Here is a 19,030-nt window from a genome sequence, read left to right on the forward strand (position 1 = left end):
AACCACAGCGTGAAGCCGGCGTTCTGCGGTGGCCGAGGAGGACACGGACTGAGCCTCCCGTGCACCTGCCACCGGCGTCACGCTCACCATCGTCCGAGAGGGAGGACCTCCTTCTTTTATTTTTAATATATTTTCATTGATCTCAGAGGGAAGAGAGAGGGCGAGGGAGAGAGAGAGAAACATCCACGATGAGAGAGAACCATTGATCCGCCGCCTCCTGCACACCCCACACTGGGGATCGAGCCCGCAACCCGGGCCTGTGCCCTGACTGGGAATCGAACCGTGACCTCCTGGTTCATAGGTTGACGCTCAACCACGGAGCCACCCCAGCCCGGCAGGAAGGATCTTCTTGACGTCATTGCTTCCCAGGGAAGGCTTTCTGACCGTGTGGGTCATGAGACTTCGGTGGCCACAGGCCTCTGGGGTTCTCACCTCCTTGTAGAGAGGAAAGCCAGGAGACGGAGGCCCGATTCTTTGAATTAGAGACTTAACACTGTGCTCTCGGGGCGTTTTCTTTCTCTCTCTATTTTTTATTCTTACAGCTTTATTTTTGTGTACACATTTGCTTAACAATCACTGAATTTTTAGGCTGAGGAGCCTTTAGAAGTAGTTGTATTGTCTGGAACGAAGGTCTGCTGAAAGCCCCGTCTGGAGCAAAATGGGAAATCACTTCTAGAAGTAGGCTGAGGAATTCCGGTCCAGGAGGCTACGTGTCTCCTCTCTCTGGTGGCCGGGCTTAGGCCTACCTGGCTGTGGGCCGCAGGAATGGCCGCGAGAACAGGGTGCAGACCACCCAAGACAAGCCCAGCCAACCCACCGCGTGTTGCGGCACCGGTTTCACAGTTCAAGTCACCCGTGTTCAACGGTAAACTTACAGCACCTGTAAGCTACGTCTGCTGTCAAAATGGGGTCACTGCCATCGGTGAACCAGCAGCGATACGAGCCCGTGTCACATTTAAGACGCGTCGGAAAAGACTGTTTGCTAGTTGGCCACAGAGAGCAGCATTCGGGCCAACGTACGTGGATCCATGTTCAAGTAGGTTCCGTCCTGCTTTGGGAAGTTGGCTAATTTTCCTGTTTATGATGTCAAGGTGTTCTTTCTTCAGAGTATCGTCTGGTCCGTGATTTCCATCTTGAGCCAGTGCCCTCCCCGCGGCCTTCGGCGCCGGCTCCGGCCTTCCTCGGCCCTGAGGCTCACCGCAACCTGCACTCTGCTCTCGCGGCACAGCCATTTTTCCAGAGTGTTTCCAATATGATCTGGGGGAAAGGAAAAGAGGATGTTTGGCAAAGGAGCCGCTGACGAGGGTGGGCCTGCGGGCACACCTACCGCTGGGGAGGGGGGGCGGGGAGCACTAGGCCGATCCCACCTGAAGGCAGACGGATGGCCCCACCCTCATCCCGACGGGGCTTCCAGAGGAACATGCACCTTCCCCAGTGGGTGCTGGAGGCAGGCAACCCCCACCCCGCCGCCCGCCCCATCCCCTCCTGCCTTAGAGCAGCAGGGACGGGGTGCGCACAGGCTGGTTTGCAATCCCAGCGAGAATGTTGGGGAGCCCAGCCGGTTTGGTTCAGTGGATATGTTGCAGGATTCCAGGGCAGGAGGAATAGGGAAACGGAGGCAGGAAAGTTAAAACAAGGCCAGACAGTGTGGGCAATTTGCAGCTGGTAACTAACAAGCCATTATCTTCCCCAGCCCAGGACACAGAGCAAATGGTTAAAAAAAAACAAAACACCCCTAAGGCAGTGGGTCTCAACCTTGGCTGCACATTAGAATCACCTGGGAATCTTTTTAAAATCCTGATTTCTGGGCCTCATCCTCCAGAAATCCTGTGTCTTTGTCATGGGGTGGAGCCACAACATTAGTCACAAAGAAACAGAATTTCTGGAGGGTGAGGCCCAGAAATCAGGATTTTAAAAAGATTCCCAGGTGATTCTAATGTGCAGCCAAGGTTGAGACCACTGCCCTAAGGAGAGAATGCAGAAAGGGGCGGGGGTGGGGGGAAGGAAAACAGGGCAGCGCCACTCCCCAAGCGGAGAAGCCAGCAGTCTCAGGCTGGGCGAGATACAGGCGCCAGGTGCTGCTCATGAATCCTGGGGAGGCCACAACAAAGTAGAAAAGGGACCTTGAGAATTAACCTGCCCCCAAATAGCAGAGGAATTGTGAGACCTGTGGACAGGAGGGTGTGTAACGCCCGGACCCCCACCCCACCCGCTCTGCAGATCAGCTGCTTGCTTTGCTTTTCCAACGAAGGGGCGTGCTTTAATTCTTTAATACATTGGCTTTTCACCATGCAGTCCCGATCTCTCGTATAAATCCACTTACATGAGAAGACAAGGATCGAGGTTGGAGAGAGCCTCTCTCACTGGCTCAGGGGCTGTCGGGTAACACCTCTCTGTGTCAGTGAGGGGGGCCTGTCACAGACACAGCATTGGCCCCAGGGACTGGAGGGTCCCGGGTTTGATTCTGCCCAAGAGTTCATTCCAGTCAAGGGCACAAACCTCGGTTGGAGGATGGATCCCCGGGCCCGTGTGGAGGCAACCAATCAATGTCTCTCTCACATGGATGTTTCCCTGTCTCTCCGCCTCCCTTCCACTCTTGATGGGAAAATACCCTGGGGGAGGATTAACAACAGGAACGTCAGGGGCACGGGGACCTCTCTGAGGGAGGGATACTGTGCAGCCGGGTGTCTTGTAGATCAGGCCACAGGCTTGGCACCACTGGGCTGATTCTCTCTCACTGGCCGTGGCCCCCATCTTGGCCCTGGCTGGGAGGGTCCCCAGTCTCTCTGGGAGGGGTGGCGTCGGGCTGAGGTGTGGTCTTCAGGTCCCTGGCACTTTGCTCTCCTGTCCCCCAGCTTGTCCCTCGAGGGCCCTGAGAAATTGACCCTCTGGGACGGGGTTCAAACTTCTAGATACAGAGAACAAACAGATGGCTGCCAAATGGGAGGGGGATTGGGTGAAAAGGTGAAGGGGTTAAGACCTACAAATTGGTAGTTGTAAAACAGCCATAGGATGCAAAGTACAGAATAGGGAACAGAGTCAGTAATCGTGTAATAACTATGTATGGACCAGGTGGTGCTAGAGTTATTGGGGGAATCACTTCATAAATTATCACTATGCTATTCCCCTGAAGCTGATATAAAATAATACTGGATGTCATTGGAAATAGGCAGGGGTGGGGGGAGTGGGGAGGCAAGCGTCCCAAGGACCACCGAGTTTCTCAGAAAGACGCAATGGACACTGATCCGCATTCCAAGTGCCTGGACTGGACCCGCAGGAACCCGCGCGGCCTGCTCCTGCCTGCTCCTCCTCTTCCCTTTCGGTGGAAAAGGACTGTGTACTCTGCCTCCTCAGCTGGGAGAAGGGCGAGGGCGGAACGACAGCTGAAGTAGCCTTTGCAGCCAGCTTGCGAGTGTTAGTAATTCGCTGCCCTCAGGAGTTCTCAGGCCTCCGCTGACCTGCTACCTGGTTGGTGAAAAAGACCGGGTCAGCACCCAGGGCCACACTGTGTGAGGCAGTGATGGCGAACCTATGACACGCGCGTCAGAGGTGACACACGAACTCACTGTTTTGGTTGGTTTTTCTTTGTTAAATGGCATTTAAATATATGAAATAAATATCAAAAATATAAGTCTTTGTTTTACTATGGTTGCAAATATCAACAAATTTCTCTATGTGACACGGCACCAGAGTTAAGTTAGGGTTTTTCCAAATGCTGACATGCCGAGCTCAAAAGGTTCACCATCATTGGTGTGAGGCAACAGAGGAGCGTGGCTTTGCCCTGCCCCCACCCCTGCACAGCTGTGAGCCATTGACCGCAGGTCTGCACGTGGACCCCGGCCTAACACATGTCTCCAGAGGCTGCACACTACACCGACGGCTTCTGCAGGTGGTGGGGGAGGCCGGAGCAGCATGGAGGGTGAGTGAAAAGGGAGACGCAGGACAGGGACAGAAAACCGCTGGGGCCTAAAGTGCCGGCTCTGAGTAAGTTAATGAGCCACTAAAAACGAGGGGATGCTGCGGTGATCAGATCCGAAGTTGGAGTGAAAACTTGGGGCCGTCAGAGGTGGATCTCAGTGTGACGGTGGAGGCGGGAACCGGTGCCGAGCCAGGCAGACTGCCGGACGGGAAGGGCTGGCCGCGGTGGAGAGAGCAGAACGTAAGCCACGGCTCTGCTGTGAACTCGCGTGCCTTGGGCCAGTCACTTTATCTCTCTGGATCTTTGTTTCATAGTCAAGAAGTGAGGAGGTACAGCTCAACAGCAAAACACTGAGCTACCTGATTAAAAAATGGGCAAAAGACTTGAACAGACATTTCTCCAAAGAAGACATACAACAGGTAAGTGAGCACATGAAAGGATGCTCAACCGTATTCGTTTTTAGGAAGATGCAAAGTAAAGCCATCAGATGTCACCTTATCCCCATTAGGATGACTATTATTAAAAAACAACACCACAGAAAATAGTAAGTGTTGGTGAGGATGCGGAGAAATCGGAACCCTGTGCATTGCTGATAGGAATGTCAAATGGTGCAGCTACTGTGAAAACCAGTATGGCGGTTCCTCAAGAAATTAAATATAAAATCACCATATGGCCGAAACCGGTTTGGCTCAGTGGATAGAGCGTCGGCCTGCGGACTGAAGGGTCCCCGGGTCGATTCCGGTCAAGGGCATGTACCTGGGTTGCGCGCACTTCCCCAGTGGGGGATGTGCGGGAGGCAGCTGATTGATGTTTCTCTCTCATCGATGTTTCTAACTCTCTATCTCCATCTCTCTCCTTTCCTCTCTGTAAAAAATCAATAAAATATATTAAAAAATAAAATAAAATCACCATATGATCCAGCAATTCGACTTCTGGACACATACCCCAAACAATTGATAGCAGAGACTCAAGCAGATCGTTGTCCACACATGTTCATAGCAGCATTGTTCACAGTAGCCAAAAGGTGGGAGTAATCCATTTATTGCCAGGTGAATGGATAAATAAATGTGTTGTATACATACAATGGAATATGATTCTGCCTTAAAAAGGGAGGAAATCTGATCCGTGCTACAACACGGATGAGCCTTGGAGATATTTGCTAAGTGAAATAAGCCAGCCACAGGACAACTACTGCACGATTCCCCTTGTCTGAGGTGAGGAGTCAAATCCATCGGCAGAGAGGAGAGTGGCAGTTGCCAGGGCCTGGAGGGGAGACCATGAGCAGGGGCTGCTCAATGCGTGTGGAGTTTCAGGTCGGGGAGATGAGATAGTTCTGGGGATGGATGTGGTGCTGGGTGCGTGGGAATGTACTTAATGCCTCTGCACCGTACACTCAGAAATAGTTAAGATGGTAAATTTCATCACATTGAAAAATATTGAGGCAGAGAAAAGATTCCTGCCAAGAGTGCCGAGGTTCGCCATTGCCAAGACACGATCCCTTCTGACTGCGGACACGCCGGGCAGCGCTGAGGGCAGCTGAAGCCATCAGGTAGGCAGGGCCAGCCTTGAAGAGCTGCTGTTCATCCCGGGGTGCTATACACCTGTCCTGACTGTTAACAGGCCTTCGCTCTTAACCTCATTAATTGTCTCACATAATATACGTTCAGGAAAGTGCATAGAACCAAAACACACAGCTCAGATTTAATCTCAAGCCCCTGTGTGACCACCACTCGCTCAGGAGCTCGACCAGGGGTGGGCAAACTTTTTGACTCGAGGGCCACAATGGGTTCTTAAACTGGACCGGAGGGCCGGAACAAAAGCATGGATGGAGTGTTTGTGTGAACTAATATAAATTCAAAGTAAACATCATTACATAAAAGGGTACAGTCTTTTTTTTTTTTAGTTTTATTCATTTCAAACGGGCTGGATCTAGCCCGCGGACCGTAGTTTGCCCACGGCTGAGCTAGACTCTTGCAGCACCCCAGAATGCAGGGCAGTGTGTTCCCACCTAGGCAGGCATCACCCAAAGTTCTGCCTGACATTCGGACAGTAACAGGGGTGGGCACAAGTAGGTTTACTGTTGTGAGTACACGAAACACAGTTTATTCTTGTTCTATATTTATTGTATTATTTATTAGTAATACTTGTCTTCTCATTATTGTTATTATTTCATATCATTACTTATGATTTACCTTTTAGGTACTTATAACTGGTAATTTAACCCACTTTCCTGCCCCCCCTTTATAAATGGAATCCCAGAATGAAAATAAACAACTGCACATAGCAACATGGATGAATCTCATATATATCATATCGATGCAATAAAACAGCTCAAGAGGAATATATCAGAGCAAATTATTGGAAAAAAAACAAAAAACACCCACCACTCTTTCACCTGTTCTTTGTCATAAATCAACTGTTTTATTTGAATGAACGAGTCTGTGTTGAGGCTTTCTAGAAGATTCCATCGATCCACTTGTCTGCTTTGTGCCCATCCCGTACTGTAGTAATTACTGCCACTCTACTGTCTTGTTACCCAGTAGAGCAACTCCTTCCTTCTTATTTTTCAGAACTAGCTCATCGAGGTCAACCAAAAGCCAACTAACCAAACAAACCCTGGGGGGTTCTGATTGTAAATACACTCATCTGTAAATCAATTTGGAGAGAATTGACATCTTTACAATGCTGAAGCTTCAAGCCATGGACCTGGTGTAACCTCCATTTATTTCAGTTTTCTTTAGTTGCTCTCAAGGATGTTTGACAGTTTTCTAGAAGTATGCTAGGGCGTTGGTCCCTCAGCCTTTGGTAGTCTGGGCAGAGCCTGGGCAGCCAGCCTGGCCCGAGGCAGATCACTCCAGCCTTGGACAGACGGGCAGATGTTGACCCTAGTGAATTATACAACTATCATCAACTTCTCTGTGGGAAAATGTTGGGAAGCATTGAGAGGTCTTTCCAGTTTTCTGTTCCTGACCATTTGCACAAACCTCTGTGCTGTGCGTGGGCAAGAATGCCACCAAGTGTCCTGAACTCCCGAGCTGCCCAATGTGTACTTGTAGCCCGCTCACTTCACCAGCCTATCGGTACCCTGTGTGCCCATAAACTAAGAGGGCTTGTTCTGGCAAAAACATTAATAATGCGGCTGTGTGCTGAGCACTCTCTGGTTCTGGGGGATGTACAAACGCCTTCTTAGGGCTTCAAGGAGCACCGTGAGGTCGTTAGTCTGACCTGTATTTTACAGAAGAACACCTAGAGCTTTGAGAGGCAAAGTGACTGCGAAATGGTAGAACTGCTTCCTCAAACATGACGGACTAGATCCTCTGAAAACCCTTCCTCTACAAAGTTTGTAGAAATACTGGGTGAAACACAGAAAAACATTTTTAAAAATAGATAGTTGAACTTGGGAGAAGCTTTCTTCACAGGGTCACTGAGGGACAGAAGATGAGACCGGGCACAGAGACCCGGGCAGAGCGGAGAGCCTCAGACAGCTGCGTTCGCAGGGAAAGGAAGCCGGTCCTGTGGCGAAGTCATTCACTCCCTCGTTAATTCAGTGACATGTTGGAAGCTTGCTGTAAGCTGGACTTGTACCCCAGGCACTGTGGGCTACAGCGACAGAACATAGAGTTCTGTACCTGGGGGACTTATATTTTGGTGGGGGAGTGACAGAAAATAATAAACGTAAGTTATCAGTATGATAAAAGGGGATCTGTTTATGGGAAAAGCAGAACAAGGGAAAGTGGATCAGGGAGAGTGAGGAAACCACTAGGGTGGCCTGGACTCTGGAAAAAAAAATCTGTTCTCCAAATTCCCAGCCTCGGATGTGCCAAGGTCGTCCCCCAGGCTGCTCACTGACGGCCTTCCTCATCCTCCCACCGGTGGGAAGGGGTTAAAGCTTGGGAAGGCGCCCATGTTCCCGTTTGCCATACTGAGGGTGAGTCTGAGAAATCTCTCTCTCTTTTTAATCTTCACCCAAGGATACTTTCCCCATCCATTTTTAGAGAGAGTGGAGGGGAGAGGGAGAGACAGAGAGACACACCAATGTGAGAGACACATTGATTGGTTGCTTCCCGCATGCCTCCAACCCAGGCTAGGAGACTGTATGTGCCCTTGAGCAGAATCGAACCTGGGACTCTTTAGTCCGCAGGCCAACGCTCTAGCCACTGAGCCAAACCGGCCAGAGCAGGGCTGTCTTTTGCGTGTGTGTGTGTGTGTGTGTGTGTGATACAACTTTATTTGTTTTAGAAGTTTCAAGAATAAATATTACTCACTTATGCTCCTTAATTTGAAAATTATGGCACTATTTACATGTAATATAATTCATCTGTCTTAGGGGTACAGTTTGGTGAAGTTCAATAATTGTAGACAATTGCATAGCCACCTCCTCACTCAGGCGATAGAACAGTGACCTCACTTTAAAGGTTCCCCTTTAGGTCCTTGATTTTCGTTGTTGTTAATCCTCACCCGAGGATATTTTTTCCATTGGTTTTTAGAGAGAGTGGGAGGGGGAGAGAAAGAGGGAGAGAGCAACATTGATGTGAGAGAGATGCATCGATTGGTTGCCTCCTGCACATGCCCTTAACCCAGAATCAAACCTGAGACCCTTCGGTGCATGGGCCAACACTCTAACCACTGAGCCACACCAGCCAGGGCTAGGTCCTTGATTTTAAGAGGGACATGGACAAATTGGTGGGGGTCCAGGGCGAGAAGCCTTGAAGTCATGGCAGAGGCAGACCACCCTAAGGAATGAGGTTTATGGAGAAGGCCCAGTCTTCCGGCATTTAAAGGCTGCGATGTATACAAAGAGTGAATTAGGGCAGCTCAGAGGAGCCATCAGGACCTGTGGGTGGAAGTGTGAGGTGTTTTGACTCAGTATAAAAAAGAAACCTCTAGTCCTGGCTGGTGTGGCTCAGTTGGTTGGAGCGCCGTTCCGTCCACCGAAAGATTGCGGGTTCGATCCCGGTCAGAGCACATCCCCAGGTTTCAGGCGTGGTCCCTGGTCGGGCCGTGCAGATGAATTACTGTAGACCAAGCACCTGGAAGTGGTAGCGTCAGAATTTGACCCCAGGTGTCCTGACTTTACAACCAGATCTCCCGCCCTCCCCTTCGCTTTGGGAGCTCTACGGAGGCTCGGGCGCGGCGTCAAGGTGGGGAGGCCCTGGCCTGAGGTAGCTGCTCACATGGTCGTCGGTTCTGAGCATTTCTTTACCCCGGGCTCGGCCGTGCGTTGGCTGGGGACACCCAGGCCCAGCAAAGTCCAGGGCCCTGCCGGTGTGGGTGGAGGGCCACCCCTCCCCAGCTGTGGCTCGCTTTGCCTCACCGCCTGGACCCATCCTTGCCCTGGTTTCCAGTGTGGGCTGAGGATCCAGGTCAGCGGGAGCTGGGAGCGGGGTTGGCCTGTGTGGGTGCCGCTGATCGGGATCAGCTGCTGGCCGTCTGGGGCCTGGGGCTGAGAGGAGCTCGTAGAAACGCCTTCCACCTACCTGGCCGGGTGTGTCGGGAGGCTGAGTGTGAAGGGGGGACAGTTGAGAATAGAACAGCTCTCAGGTGAGAGAGGGGGTGGGAGAGGGACAGCGCTCAGGTGGGAGAGAGAGAGGTAGAGAGGTAGAGAGAGAGAGAGAGAGAGAGAGAGAGAGAGAGAGAGAGAGAGAATAACAAGAGGAAGGGAGAGCCTGGGAGATAGGAGCCATTTACTGCTCAACTCCCAGGGAGCAAGTGAGTGAGAGAACTCCCGCTGCCAGAGAGAAAGGATGGGCCGTGGGGGGCTTTGCTGCACTGACTGGGCTCACTGGCCTCCTGCTGGGGGTGGCTGCACAGGTTCCTGCGCCCCAGCAAGACCTTAAGTGACCCTCAGCCCTGACCTGGTGGGCGACAGCGGAGGCTCCTGGGCGTTGGGTGTGAGTTGGATGTGACCAGGTGTCTGCTGCAGGGAGAGACCCGAGGACGAGGAGGGCAGAGGCACCTCCTCCCTGGCCGTCCTTCCCTCTTCCCTGCCCTCCTTGGCTGGGAGGGGCTGGCAAGCAGTGGCATCCCGCAGGTTAGGCTGGTGGGTCAGTGCGTTGGGTTTGCCCAGCCAGCTGGCAGGAAGCAGGACAGAGGTCACTTGAACTCAGACCATGAGTCCCTGTTAAATACATCAGCTTTTAAATCGATCTTTGTTCAAAGTCCAGTGAGTTCCACGGCAACAGCTCCCCAGCAGAGTGGATTCCCCAGTGGACCCAGCAGTGAGCGCTTCCTCCCAGACCCAGGTAAGCACGGACTCTGCGTCCCCGACCAGGGCCTGGCCACCAGGCCACCGTCTTTCTTTTCCTTTTCCCTTTCCTAAGCGGCGGCTGGGCGTCCAGAGCAGCAGAGAGGCTGGTGGGGAAGGAACCAGGCCTGGTGGTGTGTGTGTGTGAGGGTGTGTGAGGGCTGTTTTCCTGGATTCTCTGCTTGAGATGCTCCAACACTTGCACGGAGGCCGCTTCCCCACGGAGCTGGCCGGCGGGTCGGTAGAGAAAGCTCTCCCAGGCTGCGGGAGGCTTGATGTGCGGCCACGGGGAGGGAGACGACAGGCCGCACAGGCCCTGGGGAGGTCCTCACGGTACCTTCCCGCTGGGCAAGACTTGGGTGTTAGAGATTTTCTCAAAGGACACAGCCTACTGCACTGGATCATAAGGAAAGGCGTCGCTCTTCTTCTCATTCCATTACGCACTGAGACGTGGGGAAGCTGTGGGTTTGCAGGCTGGCTGAGTTTTAAATGTAGATCTCCAGGCTCTACCCTTTGGAATTCTCGGTCCTGTGGGTTTTGTGTGGGTCTGAAAAGTCTCGGTTTGATGAATCCTCACCCAGGTGATTTTCGTGTGCGTGCAGGTTTGGAGCTTCTTTCCTAAGCAGAGGGGTCAAGGGGCTTCAGTGTGACTTCCGTCTGTTCTAAGGGCTCACCCGCTGAGAATGGGTTCTGGCTGCCTCCTTGGTCCCAGGCCGTGCGAGGCTGCACGGCACGCTCGCATTCCTCTACCAGCAGTCACAGGGCTGATGTCTCAGGTCCTGGGTGTCTGGTCACCTGGAGTCACATGCTCTCCCTGAAGCGAATAGCTCAGGGACTTTGAGTTTGTGTGTTATGACTAAGTACATTGGTCTTATCTCGGACTCCCTGGCACGTTCTTGGCAGCATAAACTAGGAAATTGCTAGTAGTGATGTCTTGTGTCCAGAGACAGCTGCCTCTCATCCAGGGAAGGAACGCGGGGCGGAATCCCAATCACCTGGGATGGTGCGGTTAGTGACAGGCTAGCGGACAAGCCACTGAGCCAGCTGGCCTCGGTTTTATCGTCTACCACAGGCTCTCGTCTTCTGCTGAAGGCTGCACTGAAAGTAAAATTATAAATATGTGTCTGAGCAGAAACACAAATGTGCTTACGCTTCTTTTTAAAAAAAGATTATCTATTGTTGAAAGTATTACAGATGCCCCCCCCCCTCTATTGTGTATCCATGGGTTATGCATATATGGTGAATCTCTTCCCACCCCCAGCCCTGCCTGCCTTCTGAGGTTCGTGTCCGTTCCATGCTTCTATGTCTCTGAATCTGTTTTGTTCATCAGTTTATTTTGTTCGTTAGATTCCACAAAACATTTCTAATGATGTATCCAAAGGCTCTGGATGAGCGGGAGAAACCGCCTCGGGGCTAGTCGGAGAGCTTGTCCCGTCTGTTAATCTCATTGAGCTTCTATTTACTCATCTATGATAAGGAGCTGAGACTTCCTGATCACTTCTGTCCTTCCCAGGCAACCAAGTGGAATAGGGGCTTTGAGGACTGGCTCCTTCTCGTCACTTGGGTATGAATTACAATGATAGCTCCCCAGTTCCTCCTCCACCCCGTCACCGGACCCCTCATACAATGCTAGCTCCCCAGTTCCCCCTCCACCCCGTCACCGGACCCCTCATAAGCAGCCTTATTCTCAGAAACCATCTTGTTTACTTCTTAGATGCCACCTTTGCCAGGTGTTCAGCTTCAGGAGGGCAGGGATCTTGTCCTTGTGTCATCTCTGCTCCCAGAACACCCGCAAGAGGAGATGCTGAGCTACCCAGATAAACGGAAGGAACTGCAAGGGTAGAATCAGGCTGTTTTCATAAGTTGCCCCAAAGGAGAGGAGGCTGAGGAATTCAGACACTCTCTCGGGTCATCCGTGGTCCCAAGTCTGATCATGCGGGAACGGGCGTCTCTATTTTACATCTGGGTTAAATGATTTTCACATTCGTTGCACAGGAATTTGATGAGAGCAGCAAGTTAGAGCTGGACGTATTTCCCTCACCCCTATCCTTCACGAGGGGCGGCTCAGATCTCTCTTCTCTCTGCCTGGTGGGAGTCATGGCTACATGGTTAGGGTGTGGGTGCTGGAGCTGGCCGCCTGCATTCCTGAGCAGACGGATTCTCCCTCTCTAAGTCTCCATTTCCTCACAGTCCAGCAGGCGTAATGGGACCTGCTTCCTAGTGCTACGAGGATTGGAGGGGAGAAGGCACTAGGGCCTAGCACCCCTGCAGTGTATTCCGATGATCTTCACACAGTTTGTGAGGGGCATGATCTGGGGAAGGAACCTGGCAGTGGCAAGGAGCTTTGATAAACAGGAAAAGGCACCTGCTAGCTTTTTTTTTCTTTTCGTTTCTTTTTTTTAAATATATTTTTATTAATTCAGAGAGGAAAGGAGAGGGAGATAGAAACATCAGTGATGAGAGAGAATCACTGATCAGCTGCCTCCTGCACATCCCCTACTGGGGATTGAGCCCGCAACCAGACATATGGTCTGGACTGGAATTGAACCCCAGACCCTTCACTCTGCAGGCCGAGGCTTTATCCACTGAGCCAAACCAGCCAGGGCGACCTGCTAGCTTTTCAGTGACAGCGAGGGAGGGCTGCTTGCGGTCTGAGACCACCAGCTTCTCAGGCTCCAAGCCTCATGGACACTGAGGTCCTCTGGAATCGACAGGACTGAGTGTGAGGCACTTTACAGTCTGACCGTCACCCCTGCCACATAAACCTGCTCTCCGGGTGCTCGGAGCCCTGCTTTTTTTAAAAATCGACTCTTGTTTTCTGTAGTTTTCTTTCCTCTTGTTAAGCCCGGGCCGGTCGCTCCCAGCTGCCCGCGGTGGCCAACCTTTTGCAGAATTTTCCGCCTCCCGCCGCGTGGTCGGCTCCTAGGCTGCGAGTGAGCCCTGAGGCCACGGCTCACTTGGAAGCCGAGTGTGGCGACCGCAGCTGTTCCATAGACCCAGGTCCCGAGTTCTCCCCGGGAAGGAGCACCTGTGGGTCCTCGCGGGGCATGGAGAGCACTCGCCCAGCAGGTGTCTGTGTAAGGGCTTCCCCCGCCACCGCTGCCTCTCGGCCGCTAGAGGCGCTGTGGGTCCGCCCCTGAGTGATGGCTGTGCCCAGCCCCCCCATCCCCAACTTGGCGGTTCTGGGGTTCTGTGCACAGGCGGTTCTTCCTCCACAACCGGCCTCCATCACAACCCCTTACCACCTTCTGGTACGTTTTACTCTGCGCCCTCCTCGCCCCGCCGCCTCCACTGTCATGCGGCAGAGCCCAGCTCGCGCTGAAACCCAGCCAGCAAGTCAGCTCTGGAGAATGAATGGCTGGGGCTGCGGGAAGCCAGGGGGAAGGAGGTGGTGGGAGGAGCCCAGACTCAGTTGGGTTTGAACCCAGGCTCTGTTGAGTATCCAAATAGCCATGGGGAACCAACTTAACCTTCCAGAGTCTTTGTTTGCTTTTTTCCTTATAAAATGGGATTAAATGAGAACTCATAAAGGGCGCCTCCGCGGGTGCTTGGAGCCTCGGGGAGCTCAGTACGCATGTGTAACAACCACAGGTTCCCTTTTTTCTTTTTCAATTACATGCAACATTATACTAGTTTCAGGTGTACACCGTAGTGCTTAGATATTTATATAACTTACGAATAAAGTGGTCACCCCGATAAATCTAGTTCCCATGTGGCCTCATACGTAGTTTTTACGGTATTATTAGCTACATTCCCTGAGCTGTGCTTTATTATTAGCTATATCCCCTGTGACTGTTCTCATAACTGGCAGTTGGAACTTAATCCCTTTCACCTTTTTCACTCATCCCCCAACCCGCCCCTCCCAGCTGGTGACCATCATGTTGCTCTCTGTATCAATGAGTTTGGCTCTGCACAAAACATGTACTTTTCAATATTCAGCATCCACTGCGCTCTGGGCTCTGTGAGGGCAGGACAGAAATGAATCTGGATTGAGCCTCAGTGTCTGCCCCACAGTAGGTACTCAATCTAACCTATTGATTGTATAAATGATATTTGACATTCAGAGGATGGAGTGGTACCTTCAGACTGTGCTGGTCAGGAAAGGATTTGTTAATAATCTAGAATTTGAGCTTAGCCTTGAGGATGGGTAGGTCTTGAATTCATTCATGTGTGAAAACTGTTTGCTTAGGACCTACGCTGAGTGGGGCCAGGTCTCGGGCAGAGCAGGGGCCCGTGGGAAGGCGGGCTCGGTGCCTGCAGAGTAGAGCTGCATGTAGGACTGGGTCATGCGGAGCCTCAAAACCAGAGCCAGGCATCCGGGGGCCTCGCAGACGCCACTGCCCTGGGGCCACCCGTGTCCAGCCATGGGGAACCCACTGTGTCCTTCCACATGGCTGCTCATGCCAGCCCTCGAGCTGTTGGCAGACAAAGTCCCAAAGACAGCAGACACTCCCGCGCTCTCAGCCCCGGGGAGAGAGGGTCTGGTTACAGAGGTTCCTGCTCTCACAGAACATTCCGGACTTATGTGCCAGGTGGTGACCTCACACCCATGATGGCCCAGGAGGCCAGTCTGTCTAAGGGGAGAAATTCGATGACAAGAATTTCATCCTGAAGCCCATCTGTCCATGGCAAAGGCTGGACCCAGCACAAGGGCTCCCAATTTTTCTCTGTACCCCCAAGCCTGAGAGGGTGGGTGGCCAGTGTGTGGTCTGTGAGCGATGGCATGGAGGTTGTAGCAGCCATGGAGCTGGGGTCCAGGAAGGGCAGGGCCAGTGGCAGACCCGCTTGCTCACTGTGGACGCCTCCAATCAGTTTGACTTGGGTTTCATCTTACGCCAGGAGAGCACCCCTGCACCCCGTCTGCTTGGAATGTTCTGTCACCTTCGTGCTCTTGCCGCAGCTCATTGGGTTCCATATTGTCCTCACCACTTGCCAGTGCAGCTGGATTGCAGAGCTCAGTGTATGATTATGAAATAAAAAGGAAACAACAACAAAAAGTGAGGGGGTAGAAATTCAAGTTCAAAGGATCTTATAGAACAAGATGCCAATTTAGGAGGGAACCTTTGTTCCAGCAACTCTCAGGATGACCTGGGCGTTTTCAGGCACCAGTCCTATCAGCAGGGGTGGACAGTGGTCCTTTCTATGCGGTGTCTCTGTTTCCACACAATAGTGACTCCATCTCTCTCCCAACCTACAGAACTCTTAGGTAAGCAAGCAAAGTATGAAAGACTTTGAACTCCAGCCTGTAGTCCTGCCATATAGGACATAGTGCTGTCCATGGTGGCCGGGGCAGATGATTCCATTCCTTATCAGAAATCAGAAATCAGAATTGAATTACTCACCCAGCCTGTGTGACTCAGTGGTTGAGCGTCAACATATGAGCCAGGAGGTCATGGTTCAATTCCCGTCAGGGCACATGCCCGGGTTGCAGGCTCCATCCCCAGTGTGGGGTGTGCAGGAGGCAGTCGATCAATGATTCTCTCTCATCATTGATGTTTCTGTTTCTCTCCCTTCCTCTCTGAAATCAATAAAAATATACTAAAAAAAAAATCTATATTAAAAAAAAAAGAATTCCTCACTGGACCTATGATCACTCTTCTCCACATAATTCTCCATGAAATGCATTTCATTAATTTCCTGCATTTGAAATCTGTTAGTTCGGAAGACCAAACAGTAGCTATCATATGGGTGAGTACAGTCAGAAAATACTTATTTCAGGGCCCCAGTTATCCTATTTTTAAATTATTAATTAAAAATTAATACACTTGAATGTTTGAATTTCCACCGGTCTTGCTTTTTTCCAAGGAAGAATCCAGGTGGCCTTCAAGATATAGGATCTGCTCTGGGTAAAGCATTTCTGAATAACAGTGAGCTGCCTTCATCGCTCCCTTGCTCGAGACACCTGTAGGTACCAGCGAGGCCGCCGGGATTCCCTTCCTGCTGTTGGAGGGACACAGCTGTGCTGAGGCCGGGCAGGCTCTGGGGAAGGCAGCGATGCCTGGCACGGGGCGGAGAGCTAGGATAAGTGGGGCCCTAACGTACGTATTTTCAAACTGTACTCGCCCACTGTGATAGTTAATGTCTGGTCTTCCCAACCGATAGATTTCAGGGCTGCTGGCCGTGGGGAGGTCCCGGCCGGTCTAGAGCTGCTGACAGCATCCCCAGTCTCCACCAATTATGTTTCCCAGCAAAAATCTAGGGTTGTCTGTCCGCCCTTCACACATGCACACAGAGGCTGGCGGAGAAGCCTTCCCCCCAAGGGCACGGTGTGCGTGTGCCTGCCCACGCGTCCCGGGAATGCTGCTTGCTCTTCGCTGAGGTGCCGGGATTTCATCCACCAGCGTGGGCTCCAGTGCACAGTGAACAGCTCGCAGATTGGACGTGACCCAGGGCTCTCGCCCTCTCTCCCCCTCATGCCTCCATGAACCAGAAATCATTTACTCCACGGTTCCATCCAGGTTGTGCATTCCATAGACTCAGTAACTAGGGTTAAATATTACTCATCTGCTGTTTTGCTAAGTTTTGCTGTTTAGTGTTTTCCTGGCTCAAGGGTTGGTTACATAAGTGCCTTGTGAGGAGGGGCTGTCTTTTCTTTATAGTCAGACACCGACGGCATCATTGATTCCTAATTACTATTAGATAAGACGGTGGTGAGGCCAGAGTACTCGTGACTAACAGCGTGAATCACCGCATCGTAGAACAGTCCTGTTACATCTGGACTTTGGGAGATCAGCAAGGAAGATACTCCTGGGCTGTCTCTCATGATGGGCGTCACCGGCCTGGCCATTGCTGGCTTACCCAGCACCCTCCTGTTTGTCCACCTCCCAGCAGAATGCTGCTCATCCCACATCCTTTCTCCCATCTTTTGGAAATCAGCGGTGCTGTCGTGTGAGACAGCCTGTTCCCTAGTTCCTCCCTGGTTACCATGATTCACACGTGGGCCAGATATCTCCCGATGAGGCAACTGCCCCTCACTCATCTTCTCCACCCTTGTCTGTTCCGTGGGTCCCTTTGCTGGGGGATGCTGGGCTCGCATCTGCTAGGGCCCATCTCTTGCAGGTGTGGGGACTCTGGCTGGCTTCGTCCGAAGTTCTGTGAAGGCTCCCTGGGGCCCCACACCTCCTTGACAGCATGTGGTGCTATCGTTGCAGTCCCCTAGCTCTCAGTCTTTGTGCCACTGCTGGCTCAGAGAAACCTGAGTTTATCATTTGAGCTTTAACATTTCATGGTGAACAAAATTGTCAGCCCTGGCCTTTCAGCAGCTAAAACGAACTTTGCGCCCTAGCAGGTTTGGCTCAGTGGATAGAGCGGTGGACTGCCGACTGAAGGGTCCCGGGTTCGACTCCGGTCAAGGGCACATACCCAGGTTGTGGTCTGGATCCCCAGTAGCAGGCATGCAGGAGGCAGCCAAGCAATGATTCTCTCTCATCATTGATGTTTTTAGCTCTCTCTCCCTCTTCCTTCCTCTCTGAAATCAATAAAAATATATTTGAAAAACAATAAAACAACAACAAAACAAACTTTGCAGAGGTGATCTGGAGAGAGTGGACAGAACCCGGCAACTGAGGTGCTTGCCCATCCCTGGTCCATCACTCAGTCTCTACTTCTCAGCTTCGAGCAGAAACGAGGAGCGCTGCTCAAATGTTCTTTCAGAAAAGGAGCTTCCACGGCCCCGGGGGACAGGCCGGGTGTGCGTGTCCCGGCTCTCTGTCCCAGAGGCTGCGCCTCGATGCTTTCTGTGTTCCAGCTAAGGCCCTTCACCTTGTCTGTGCGCGTTGTCTATTCTGGGCGCGCTTCTGTCTTTGGCTCAAAATGAAGGAAGTCGCTCATGTTCTCACAGCGGCACATAGTGGCACCAGGATTACAAACTGGCTTTAGACTTTAGCACTCTAGTTTTTTTGAATGTTCTTTACCTAGACCAGAGCGCTGGGAAGATGGAAAGAAAAGTGCAGACTCCCTGCCCATCAGCCACTTACCCATTCGGCCGCTGTAGGCTTTTCCTTCCCGGAAACTGCTCTGTTCCAAAGATCTTTAAGATGGCGTTTCCCATGTGAGCCTCTTAATTTCTGAAACTGCTCCCCCACCCACCTCGTATCCCCTCTCCCTGTTCGCCAGTCCCTGAAACGCTCGTCTGTCCTGGCTTCTCTTACCTGACGATTCACACGGACCCACACACAGTCTCCTTTCCAGCTCTGTGCTCAGGTGCATGTGGAAATCCTCACCTCCAGCCTTCTGTGTTTCAGCATGTCAACAAAACCCAACTTGGGGTAGAAATGACCACTTCCTCCTTCTATTCTTATTGTACATTATGTTGAGAAAAGCCATGAGAAACCATGCTGTTTGGTCAGCTATAACGTCATGAGATCTATCTATCCACCTAATATAAAAATGCATTTAATCTAAGTGGTTAGAATTTTTTATTCAATGTGCTGACCCACTGTAGTGAAACCAGGCTTTGCGATTGGAAATCCTTTAACTGCCATCCCTAGCTGTTTAGTTTACATGGAGATTCTTAAAAGTCCGAAATAGCTGACAGCTTTTTAAAATGGGAGCATTTTGCTGGATTAAAGACTTAAATGCAAGACTCAAACCCATAAACCCCTAGAAGAAAACATAGGCAGTAAAATCTCTGATATTTCTCTTAGCCAAACTATGTTCTGATATATCTCCTTGGGCCAGGGAAGCAAAAGAAAAAATAAACAAATGGGACTACATTGAACTAAAAAGATTTTTGCACAGCAAAGAAAACCATCAACAAAACAAAAAAGACAACCCACTGAATGGAAGAATATATTCACCAGTGATAAATCTTATAGGGGTCAGTATCCAAAATTTATAAAGAACTCATCCAACTCAACACAGAAAAA

General features: G+C 51.4%; 1 protein-coding gene and 1 long non-coding RNA gene across 3 annotated transcripts in view; both read left to right on the forward strand.

The window, feature by feature from the left end:
- Positions 1–5,112: 5,112 nt before the first annotated feature.
- LOC107183155 lies at positions 5,113–7,325 on the forward strand. The gene is made up of 3 exons (XR_001513923.1): positions 5,113–5,133; positions 5,317–5,468; positions 6,490–7,325. It is a non-coding gene; the product is annotated as an uncharacterized LOC107183155 (long non-coding RNA).
- A 2,597-nt stretch (positions 7,326–9,922) lies between these two features.
- PDZK1 (PDZ domain containing 1) overlaps positions 9,923–19,030 on the forward strand; it is a 29,727-nt gene continuing 20,619 nt past the window's right edge. The window contains exon 1 of one of the 2 annotated variants that reach the window (XM_015564245.1): positions 9,923–10,161. The gene's annotated coding sequence lies outside the window, so the exon portion shown is untranslated. The remainder of the gene's footprint in view (positions 10,162–19,030) is intronic. The other variant, XM_006764163.2, reaches the window with a different exon arrangement.

The sequence above is a fragment of the Myotis davidii genome, unplaced genomic scaffold (assembly GCF_000327345.1).
Source record: "Myotis davidii unplaced genomic scaffold, ASM32734v1 scaffold401, whole genome shotgun sequence".
Lineage (NCBI taxonomy): Eukaryota > Metazoa > Chordata > Mammalia > Chiroptera > Vespertilionidae > Myotis > Myotis davidii.